Source organism: Metopolophium dirhodum, chromosome 1, assembly GCF_019925205.1.
Source record: "Metopolophium dirhodum isolate CAU chromosome 1, ASM1992520v1, whole genome shotgun sequence".
Taxonomy (NCBI): domain Eukaryota; kingdom Metazoa; phylum Arthropoda; class Insecta; order Hemiptera; family Aphididae; genus Metopolophium; species Metopolophium dirhodum.
The window spans coordinates 156485991-156495990 of NC_083560.1; the positions used below are offsets into that span (position 1 = coordinate 156485991).

At 60.3% G+C, this 10000-nt stretch overlaps 1 non-coding gene and 1 pseudogene across 1 annotated transcript; both read left to right on the forward strand.

Annotated features, from left to right (window-relative positions):
- The first annotated feature begins 5911 nt into the window (after positions 1-5911).
- Positions 5912-6069, forward strand: LOC132937781 (5.8S ribosomal RNA). The gene has a single exon (XR_009663844.1). It is a non-coding gene; the product is annotated as a 5.8S ribosomal RNA (ribosomal RNA).
- A 370-nt stretch (positions 6070-6439) lies between these two features.
- LOC132937734 (large subunit ribosomal RNA) overlaps positions 6440-10000 on the forward strand; it is a 6235-nt pseudogene continuing 2674 nt past the window's right edge.

The following is a 10000-nucleotide window of genomic DNA, read 5'->3' on the forward strand; positions in this document are numbered from 1 at the left end:
CGACGGGTGCGAGATGGACTAACGTAAAGAATTATTACGTCCCGCGGACTCGGAGTGCCGAACGCGGAAAAATTTTTCTTCGACGGGCGAGGCGCGGAGTCGCCCTTGGTGCGCGGCGGCGTCCCCGTGACCGGATCCGTGGACACTGTGCCCTTCATCGATTGCCGATTTTTGTCTGGTCGGCGTTCGACGGGTGCGAGGTGGACTAACGTAAAGAATTATTACGTCCCGCGGACTCGGAGTGCCGTACGCGGAAATATTTTTCCTCGACGGGCGAGGCGCGGAGTCGCCCTTGGTGCGCGGCGGCGTCCCCGTGACCGGATCCGTGGACACTGTGCCCTTCATCGATTGCCGATTTTTGTCTGGTCGGCGTTCGACGGGTGCGAGGTGGACTAACGTAAAGAATTATTACGTCCCGCGGACTCGGAGTGCCGTACGCGGAAATATTTTTCATCGACGGGCGAGGCGCGGAGTCGCCCTTGGTGCGCGGCGGCGTCCCCGTGACCGGATCCGTGGACACTGTGCCCTTCATCGATTGCCGATTTTTGTCTGGTCGGCGTTCGACGGGTGCGAGGTGGACTAACGTAAAATATTAATACGGCAAGTGGATGTGGTTTACCGGTATTATTCGGTGCGGGCATTCGGCGAGCACGTCCCGCGGACTCGGAGTGCCGTACGCGGAAATATTTTTCCTCGACGGGCGAGGCGCGGAGTCGCCCTTGGTGCGCGGCGGCGTCCCCGTGACCGGATCCGTGGACACTGTGCCCTTCATCGATTGCCGATTTTTGTCTGGTCGGCGTTCGACGGGTGCGAGGTGGACTAACGTAAAGAATTATTACGTCCCGCGGACTCGGAGTGCCGTACGCGGAAATATTTTTCATCGACGGGCGAGGCGCGGAGTCGCCCTTGGTGCGCGGCGGCGTCCCCGTGACCGGATCCGTGGACACTGTGCCCTTCATCGATTGCCGATTTTTGTCTGGTCGGCGTTCGACGGGTGCGAGATGGACTAACGTAAAGAATTATTACGTCCCGCGGACTCGGAGTGCCGAACGCGGAAAAATTTTTCTTCGACGGGCGAGGCGCGGAGTCGCCCTTGGTGCGCGGCGGCGTCCCCGTGACCGGATCCGTGGACACTGTGCCCTTCATCGATTGCCGATTTTTGTCTGGTCGGCGTTCGACGGGTGCGAGGTGGACTAACGTAAAGAATTATTACGTCCCGCGGACTCGGAGTGCCGTACGCGGAAATATTTTTCCTCGACGGGCGAGGCGCGGAGTCGCCCTTGGTGCGCGGCGGCGTCCCCGTGACCGTGTCCGAACCACCGCGTGTGAAAATTCGATTTTTTTTTTTCACTCGACGTCCTCGGTTATTCGTCGGTGCCGGGGTGGTGCACATGACGGCAGCCCCGGCGATGTCCGTCGACACGATTTCGAATTCAACTTTTCGAACGTAGTTTTTCCGTGTGCAATAACTCGTTAACCGTTGGTTCGATCTCGACGTACCCGAGACGTGTTCACGTCGTACGTTCCGAGTACTATAGGACACCGGTGTCCGCGACATTTAAATCGGTAATCCTTTATCCGCGGCCGTACCGCTACGCACGGAGATAGACCGATATTTGATTTTCGCTTAACCGCTACGCACTGTGATTGACTGTATTCCGACGGCGGGGTCTCGGTCAACCGTTTTCACGGTTTGCCGGTGACATCGACCGTACCGTTCATCACGGGCAGACCGCAGAGTCGTTGTCCAGGGATATCCCCCTTTGCCGAAAACCTTTACCGCGTAGAATTTCTGCGCTGACCGCGACGTTACAGGGGTGATTACCGTCGCCGAGCTGCGCGCCCGCCGTACCGTCTCGTCGCACGGACCACCGTGTGTGAAAATTCGATTTTTTTTTTTCACTCGACGTCCTCGGTTATTCGTCGGTGCCGGGGTGGTGCACATGACGGCAGCCCCGGCGATGTCCGTCGACACGATTTCGAATTCAACTTTTCGAACGTAGTTTTTCCGTGTGCAATAACTCGTTAACCGTTGGTTCGATCTCGACGTACCCGAGACGTGTTCACGTCGTACGTTCCGAGTACTATAGGACACCGGTGTCCGCGACATTTAAATCGGTAATCCTTTATCCGCGGCCGTACCGCTACGCACGGATTTTGTGATTTTCGCCTAACCGCTACGCACGGTGATTGACGGATTTTCGATTCTCGGCTAACCGCTACGCACGGTGATGGCGAAGTTCCTTCGACTCGGGTGTACCACTACGCGTGAATACCCCCGTCGCACATTGTGAAACTCGAGATTTTGTAAATTTGTGAGCGACTCGGTCGTCGGCGTTCCGCCGGCGTCCGATCGCCAATCACGTACGACAGCAAAGCCACGGGCGACGCCGAAGCCGACGCGTCCATCGCCGCGCACCGGTCTGCCCCAGTCTTCGGAATGGTCAGCAATCCAGTGCCCTTCGATGGTATCCGTCCAAGTTTCGGCGACCGACCCATCTCGCACGCCGAGTGGCAAAACTCAACCGGCGTCGCAGGCCCGCCTTCCGGTGGGCCTCCGACGCGCAAATCGTTTTTTTCAAAAATCGATGACGACTCCCGTTACCGTTCCGCAAGTTACGAGCTCTCGACGCCAAAACATTCCCGCCGCGGCCGGCCATCGTCGCCGTGCCCGGCGGTCGCCGGGGCGAAGCCCCGGGACGACGGACTTCGCGTCGCGTCCCGGCTTCCCCCACGATCTCGGCTGGGGGCCGTTATAAACCTGGCGAGAGGCGCTAGCGCGGTAATTCTCCGTCCGCTGAAAACGGACGGCGTACGCGCTAACCCCGACTCTCGTCAACGCACGGGTCACGTCGCGTCGGGCGAGCGCTCGCTCTCCGCGTGTGTTCGGTCTACCGCACGCGACCGCCGCCGCAGTCGCCCCGCGTTCTGCGGGTGCTCAGTGCGGCGCTCGCGTCGACCGAAGCGCGCGGTTTACGGGCGCCCGTCCGCGCACGTATCCCACTCGAACCGCGGTCGGTCGTGCGCCGTGACCGTATACCGGTCACGGTCGTTTCGACCTTCCTCGGCGTCGGCTCGCCCACGGGCGGACCGGCGCTCGGACGCACGCGTCCCGAGACGAGTGTCCGCGTCGTCGTCGCCCCTTGGTCGGCGTCGCCGCGGGGATCCGTCACGGGACGCAGTTGTTGTAAAACCGAGATCCCTGGTTGATCCTGCCAGTAGTCATATGCTTGTCTCAAAGATTAAGCCATGCATGTCTCAGTGCAAGCCGCATTAAGGTGAAACCGCGAAAGGCTCATTAAATCAGTTGTGGTTCCTTAGATCGTACCCAAGTTACTTGGATAACTGTGGTAATTCTAGAGCTAATACATGCCGACAGAGTTCCGACCGTCGCGGCGCCCTCGGGCGTCGCTCGCGGGAGGAACGCTTTTATTAGATCAAAACCGGCCCGTCGCGGCGCGCTTCGTGCGCGTCCCGATCGCGGCCCGCGCAAAGACCTGGTGACTCTGAATAACTTCGAGCTGATCGCACGGTCTCCGTACCGGCGACGCATCTTTCAAATGTCTGCCTTATCAACTGTCGACGGTAGGTTCCATGCCTACCGTGGTGGTAACGGGTAACGGGGAATCAGGGTTCGATTCCGGAGAGGGAGCCTGAGAAACGGCTACCACATCCAAGGAAGGCAGCAGGCGCGCAAATTACCCACTCCCGGAACGGGGAGGTAGTGACGAAAAATAACGATACGGGACTCATCCGAGGCCCCGTAATCGGAATGAGAACACTTTAAAACCTTTAAACGAGGATCAATTGGAGGGCAAGTCTGGTGCCAGCAGCCGCGGTAATTCCAGCTCCAATAGCGTATATTAAAGTTGTTGCGGTTAAAAAGCTCGTAGTCGGATCTGTGTCTGGGCGGTGCCGGACCACCCTGGCGGTCCGTCGTGTCGCGGCCGGCCGTGTCGCGGGACCACGTGTCCCGTCGGCGCGGTCGTCGTCGCGCTCGTCAGCCGTCTCGGGGTGTTAGTTACCGGCACGTCGGCCGGACGTATTGTCGGCAGGCGGACACGTGTCTCGGGCTTCCGGCGCGCCGCGCGGCCACGCGTCGCGCGGCCGTCGGGGTTCGACGACGGCGGCCGCCTACTCCAATCTTGCTGCGCGGTGATCTTCACCGATTGCCGTCGGCGGGCCGACACGTTTACTTTGAACAAATTAGAGTGCTCAAAGCAGGCTCAAATCTGGCGGGGCGGCTTCACGGCCGTCTCGTCAAAAGGCCCTGAATACTGGTCGCATGGAATAATGGAACAAGACCTCGGTCCCGCGCATCTCCGCCCTTCGCGGGCGCGCGAAATCGCCCTCCGGGGCGTTTCCGTGCGCGGGCCGCCGGGCCGCGGGCGCCAGTCGCCCGCGCGTCCCGCCGGGCCGGTTTTCGGGACCGGAGGTAATGATCAACAGAGACGGGCGGGGGCATTCGTACCGAGACGTTAGAGGTGAAATTCTTGGATCGTCTCGAGACGAACTGACGCGAAAGCATTTGCCAAGTACGTTCTCGTATGATCAAGAACGAAAGTTAGAGGTTCGAAGGCGATCAGATACCGCCCTAGTTCTAACTGTAAACGATGCCAGCTAGCGATCCGCCGGCGTTTCATTAACGACCCGGCGGGCAGCTTCCGGGAAACCGAAGCTTTTCGGTTCCGGGGGAAGTATGATTGCAAAGTTGAAACTTAAAGGAATTGACGGAAGGGCACCACCAGGAGTGGAGCCTGCGGCTTAATTTGACTCAACACGGGAAACCTCACCAGGCCCGGACACCGGAAAGATTGACAGATTGAGAGCTCTTTCTTGATTCGGTGGGTGGTGGTGCATGGCCGTTCTTAGTTGGTGGAGCGATCTGTCTGGTTAATTCCGATAACGAACGAGACTCTGTCCTGCTAACTAGGCGGGTAACCCCGGGTCGGCGTGTGCGCGGCGCGGGCGGTTTCGGCCGTTCGTGTTCGCGTACCCGTCGGCTCGGCCCGGTATCCCCGAACGCGTTCGCCCGTCGTCCACGGCGGTCGTCGAGCGCGGCCGCGCCATCCGCGTCCCGGCGTGCGGCGGGCGTGTGTCGGCCGGGGGGCAACCTCCGGTCGGCGCGCGTCCGTCGTGCGTCGGGCTCCGTGGTGAAGCGCGCCGTGTTCGCGGCCGTCGCCGGCGGATCACGATACGTTACTAGGGCTACCGCCGGCTCCCAGGAGCTTAAACTCTTCTTAGAGGGACAGGCGGCGGACGAAAATAGCCGCACGAGACTGAGCGATAACAGGTCTGTGATGCCCTTAGATGTTCTGGGCCGCACGCGCGCTACACTGAAGGAATCAGCGTGTGTTAACATTCCTGGGCCGACAGGCTTCCGGGTAACCCGCTGAACCTCCTTCGTGCTTAGGGATCGTGGCTTGCAATTTTTCCACGTGAACGAGGAATTCCCAGTAAGCGCGAGTCATCAGCTCGCGTTGATTACGTCCCTGCCCTTTGTACACACCGCCCGTCGCTACTACCGATTGAACGGTCGCATTGAGGTCTTCGGAGTGGACGCGCGTTATTCGGCCCCCTCGGGGGCTGGGTCGTCGCGCGATCGCGAAGATGACCGAAATCGGCCGTTTAGAGGAAGTAAAAGTCGTAACAAGGTTTCCGTAGGTGAACCTGCGGAAGGATCATTAGAGACGGGCCCGCGGTACCGGCAGCACTTGCCGGTCTCGCGCGCGCCTAATCCGACCCCGTGGCCGCGTGCGCTCGCGACTAGCTCGCCGACCGCCCGCGCGCCGCGACCCCCGACCGAGCGTCGACCGAAAGATGGTTAACGTCGAAAGACCATACGGGCCCCGCCGTGCGTCCGCGCACGGCGCGTGGCCGGTAGAAGTTTCGTCGACAAAAAAAAACACCCGACCCCGAACAGCGGATCACTTGGCTCGTGGATCGATGAAGACCGCAGCTATCTGCGCGTCGTCGTGTAATCCGCAGGTTATACGAACATCGACCAGTCGAACGCACATTGCGGCCTCGGTGACCCGCGGGTCCCGGGCCACGCCTGTCTGAGGGTCGTATACCGGATACTCGGCCAGACCGATGCGCCGCCGGCAGGCGTCCGACGGCGGCGGCAGTCCTCCCGGGGACTGTCCGCCCGCCCGTCGGCCGCTCCGGTGGTGCGAGATTGGCGGTTCGACCGTGGAAAACCGCGCTCGCGCGGCCGCCTCCGGTCGTCCGCCCAAGTTGTGACGGCAAACAGTCACGGGTTCTCGCGTCGTCAAACGGCACGTCCCCGTCCGCCCGCCGCGCGAGAGCGCGGCCGGGTCGGCTGAGAGTCCACGGACCTCTCCGGCTTCCGAGACGCGGACGCGGACGGTCACCGTACGGGCGGAGCGCGGACCGCAGGCTGCCGTGTAATTTAAAAAAAAAAAAAACCGATACGTTCCGACCTCAGATCAGGCGGGACTACCCGCCGGATTTAAGCATATTAATAAGCGGAGGAAAAGAAAACAACCGTGATTCCCTTAGTAGCGGCGAGCGAACAGGGAAAAGCCCATCGCCGAATCCCGCCGCGCACTTTTGTGTCGCGGCACCTATGGGAGTTGTGGCGTACGGGCCGGCCTCGTTGCCGGGGCGCACGTGACGGTCCAAGTCTCCCTTGAACGGGGCCATGGCCCGCAGATGGTGCCAGGCCAGTAGAGGCCGTCACAGCGTTCCGGGATCGGACCGCGCCTTCGAGTCGGGTTGCTTGAGAGTGCAGCCCGAAGTTGGTGGTAAACTCCATCTAAGGCTAAATACGGCCACGAGACCGATAGTTTACAAGTACCGTGAGGGAAAGTTGAAAAGAACTTTGAAGAGAGAGTTCATAAGAACGTGAAACTGTTCGGGTGTAAACGGACAGAGCCCGCGAGTCCCCGCCGGGCGAATTCACGGTCGGTCTAACCGCCGGCCGGATCTTTCGCTCGGTTAGCGGACGTCGCGACCCGTTGGGCGCCGGCCGAAGGGCTTGGGTGGCGTTCGTCGCGGCGGTTGCGTTTCGGCGTGACCGTTCGCGCCGAACCCTGGTGCTCCTGGTCGGCTCGCCCGACGGCAAGAACCGTCGACGCGGCCCCGTCGCAGGCGGGGTCCCGTCGGTCGGCGACGATTTCGGGCTACTTTCCGACCCGTCTTGAAACACGGACCAAGGAGTCTAACGTGTGCGCGAGTCAACGGTGATCTTACGAAAAACCACGTTTGGCGCAATGAAAGTGAACCGTTTACGGTGCGGACGATGGCCTAGCGACCGAACCCACCGGCGTTCAAAGTCGCGCTGGTCCGCAGTCCGGGGGCGTCTTCGCCAGGTCGGCTTCGGCCGTCCGAGGGCGCACCCTTAGCGCACACGTTGGTACCCGAAAGATGGTGAACTATGCCTGGCCAGGATGAAGTCAGGGGAAACCCTGATGGAGGTCCGCAGCGATTCTGACGTGCAAATCGATCGTCTGAGCTGGGTATAGGGGCGAAAGACTAATCGAACCATCTAGTAGCTGGTTCCATCCGAAGTTTCCCTCAGGATAGCTGGCGCCGATGTGTCCCGCCCGTTCGCGGGCGTACGGACGCCGGTGGGACTCCGCGCTGTACGGCGCGGTAACAACACGCTCGTAACACGGAGGATGTCTCATACGGTAAAGCGAATGATTAGAGGACATTGGGGCCGAAACGACCTCAACCTATTCTCAAACTATAAATGGGTGAGATCGCCGGCTTTACCTGGTACACCGCGTGAACCGCGTGCGAAGCCGGCGACGGAACCCTAGGCGCTTAGTGGGCCATTTTTGGTAAGCAGAACTGGCGCTGCGGGATGAACCGAACGCCGAGTTAAGGCGCCGAAATCGACGCGTATTCAGAGACCATGAAAGGCGTTGGTTGCTGATGACAGCAGGACGGTGGCCATGGAAGTCGGAATCCGCTAAGGAGTGTGTAACAACTCACCTGCCGAAGCAACTAGCTCTGAAAATGGATGGCGCTGGAGCGTCGTGCCTATACTCGGCCGTCGACGGCATAGTGGGGCCGGTCGTCGCTCGCGGCGGTCGGTCCCGGCAAGCCTCGACGAGTAGGATGGCGCGGCGGTGTGCGTCGAAGGGCAGGTCGCGAGACCGCCTGGAGCCGCCGTCGGTGCAGATCTTGGTGGTAGTAGCAAATACTCGAGAGGGGCCCTCGGGGGCTGCCGTGGAGAAGGGTTTCTTGTGAACAGCCGTTGTCCAAGAGTCAGTCGATCCTAAGCCCGGGGAGAGATCCTCGTACCACGGGCGAAGGCGTTTTCGAATCGCCCTTGGGGCGAGAGGGAATCCGGTTCGTATTCCGGAACCCGACGCGGAACCGCTCCCTAGTGTTCGGGGCTCTTTTGTCTCGTCTGGGTAACCAGAATGAACTCGAAGAAGCCGCCGGGGGATCTGGGTAGAGTTCTCTTTTCTCTGTGAGCGTTGTACGTCCCTGGAATCCTCTAGCCGGGCGATAGGGACGCGAGCGCGAAGAGCACCGCTCGTTGCGGCGGTGTCCGTGATCCCCACGCGGACCTTGAAAATTCGAGAGAGGGCCACGCGGAGTCTTCGCGTCGGTTCGTACCGATATCCGCAGCAGGTCTCCGAGGTGAGCAGCCTCTAGCCGCATAGAATAATGTAGGTAAGGGAAGTCGGCAAAACCGATCCGTAACTTCGGGATAAGGATTGGCTCTGAGGAGCGTGGCTGTCGGGTTCGGGTCGTCGTAGAAGCGTAGGCGGTTTTGGCGACACCCCGGCCGTCGCCCGCGCGCCCGGTCTTCGGACCGGGAGCCTCGAGGCGGCCGCGGGCCCGTCGCCGTCCGCCGACCGTGGAACCACCGAGCTTCGGTCGCTGGCCGCGTCGCGGCCGGCCGATCGCCTTGGTGTCGGTTCGCCGTCACCGGGCGGTCCGGCCGCCGCGGCGTCGGTCGCGTAGCCGGATCGACAGCCATGTAACGGTCAACTCAGAACTGGCACGGACCAGGGGAATCCGACTGTCTAATTAAAACAAAGCATCGCGATGGCCCGGGACGGGTGTTGACGCGATGTGATTTCTGCCCAGTGCTCTGAATGTCAACGTGAAGAAATTCAAGCAAGCGCGGGTAAACGGCAGGAGTAACTATGACTCTTTTAAAATCTTTTCCTCCTCGACTCGGTTCTGAAGGACGCTCGGAAATCCGTGAAGGGCCTGTGTCTTGCGTCTCTCGACCTGTCGAAGGCATTTGACACAGTGTCACACCAGTCCATAGCGTCCGCGATGCGAGGCGTGGGTCTTGACCCTCGCTTCGTGGAGTACATTCGCGGAACGTACCGTCGCTCGGAGACAGTCATCCAGGTAAGCGGCCAGTGTTCTAGGGGCATTCAGCCACATTGTGGCGTTAGACAGGGGGACCCTCTGTCCCCGCTTTTATTTAATCTGGTAGTAGACAAAGGTCTACAAGCTATACCAGAAGCCGTAGGCTATACTCTAGGTCAAACCGTAGTGAATGCGATAGCTTTTGCGGATGACGTGATTTTGATGGCGGAAACGCCGGCAGGTTTACGTCTGGCGTGCGAAGCATTCACCAAGAGGTTGGAGATAGCCGGTCTCAGGGTGAACCCAGCGAAGTGTGCAACGCTTACCATGATTCCGTCGGGGAGAGACCGCAAGGTTAAGACCGTCGGTGAGACCTATTCCCTCGGGGGTACGGTCCTACCGACACTTGACATTGCCTCGCTCTGGCGGTATTTAGGAGTAACGTTTGCAGGTAATAAGATCGACGTTTTTGACAGCGCGGCGTACGTAACGGCGCTCAATCGGATTTCCTCGGAACCGATGAAAGCGCAGATGCGACTAGCCATCGCACGGGATTACCTCGTTCCGAAGTTCGTTCACGGACTGACGTTCGCGGTAACCAGTGGACGAAGGTTACGGTGTCTCGCACACGAGACGCGTCGCGCGGTCAGGCGATGGTTGAACTTACCCACTTCGAGCCCGAACGCGTACATTC